Here is a 1815-nt window from a genome sequence, read left to right as displayed (position 1 = left end):
TACAGTAGAACGCCGATTATCCGAACGCCGATTAACCGAATCGCCAATTATCCGAATCGGTCCTAAGCGTAATATAAAAAATTAAAACCAAGCACTGTAAGTAAGTACATAATGTAATTTTTGTTTTGTTTTGTTTTGTTGTCACAAGTTGAAACTCGCTGGAGTCCAAATATATTTCAACTGTTATGGTTGAAAGCTAGAGGCAAGACACTACATGTTTTGCGTCGCGCGGCTTCCGTGAAACGGAACGTTTGTTTTTTACTTACATATTGTAGAATTGAGTTTGTTAAACTTAATAAAGTTTATTCTATGTGTGACAGTTCGTTTTTCTTTATTACCAGTCTATGTCCGATTATCCGAATTTTCGATTATCCGAATCGACCCCGGTCCCAATTAATTCGGATAATCGGCGTTCTACTGTACTCGGATTTATTCGAAGGTTGCTCATTGTTGAAATTAAGCAAATACGTGTTTTGGCAATTTTTAAAAATTGACCCTTAAGGATGAAATGTTGCTGCTACGATTGTATTTGAAATCTAAGATGGTGACATTACATAAAATTAAAATGTTGTAAGGGTGATTTGGGAGTTAAAAGGTTTTATGGAGAAACAATATTAATTTCTGGGAGCGAAACTGCGGGGAAAAGCCAGTATATATAGACATAATTGAATCAAAAATAATCTACTCAAAGTTTCATCAGTAAACCGACGTTGTGTGCAACAATGCATTTTTTTTTAGTCTGCGAAAACAGTTCAAAAGTTCAACTATCAAAATATTCACATACACGTACCTGTTCTACTTTGTACATTTTGGCACAAGAATGCACAATAAAAAAAAGTTATTATTGGTTCATTTTAGTCAACAATCAACCAGCAATTTGAAAATTACATTAAGCAAATTGTCCTTGAATATAAAATGAAAAACCACCTGTTTACTGCTATTGAATGCTTGCTGATGTCTGTGTAAATAAACACTGCGAACGTTCATAATTTACCGTCTTATTAAAAAAAAAATCCAACGTTCATTTCAGTTTAATAACGTAAAAAACGAGTTAATTATTTTTAATAAAATCTTTAGCAATAACTAGTGACCGTGAACGGNTTCAATCTCTGTTGGGGGGGAGAAGTGGTGAAGAGGAGTTGCAATGTTTAAATGGGACATATATTATTTGTGGTCAGATTTACTTGAAACTTGGTCTTAATGGTCTCTCGTTTAGTTTCTGAAAGACGTATCTCGACATTTTAAAAAATTCAACATAAAAAGTGTTGCAATTTTTGTTTGGGACAATTTATTTGTGGTTAAATTTACTTGAAGCTTGGTATACATGTTGTTTTAAATTTTAAACAAATGGAAAAAGTTTGCAGCGTTTTCATGGGGTATATTTTATTTGTAAGTACAGTAGAACGCCGATTATCCGAACGCCGATTAGCCGAATCGCCAATTATCCGAATCGGTCCTAAGCGTAATATAAAAAATTAAAACCAAGCACTGTAAGTAAGTACATAATGTAATTTTTGTTTTGTTTTGTTGTCACAAGTTGAAACTCGCTGGAGTCCAAATATATTTCAACTGTTATGGTTGAAAGCTAGAGGCAAGACACTACATGTTTTGCGTCGCGCGGCTTCCGTGAAACGGAACGTTTGTTTTTTACTTACATATTGTAGAATTGAGTTTGTTAAACTTAATAAAGTTTATTCTATGTGTGACAGTTCGTTTTTCTTTATTACCAGTCTATGTCCGATTATCCGAATTTTCGATTATCCGAATCGACCCCGGTCCCAATTAATTCGGATAATCGGCGTTCTACTGTACTTA

At 33.9% G+C, this 1815-nt stretch overlaps 1 protein-coding gene across 6 annotated transcripts in view; it reads right to left on the bottom strand.

Annotated features, from left to right (window-relative positions):
- Positions 1-1815, bottom strand: part of LOC108739150 — a 157890-nt gene that overhangs the window by 5458 nt on the left and 150617 nt on the right. The gene's annotated exons all lie outside the window — the stretch shown is intronic.

This window comes from Agrilus planipennis, unplaced genomic scaffold, assembly GCF_000699045.2.
Source record: "Agrilus planipennis isolate EAB-ADULT unplaced genomic scaffold, Apla_2.0 scaffold214, whole genome shotgun sequence".
NCBI classification, from domain to species: domain Eukaryota; kingdom Metazoa; phylum Arthropoda; class Insecta; order Coleoptera; family Buprestidae; genus Agrilus; species Agrilus planipennis.
Note: the sequence above shows the minus strand (reverse complement) of the source record. Positions and strands in the feature narration are given on the sequence as shown.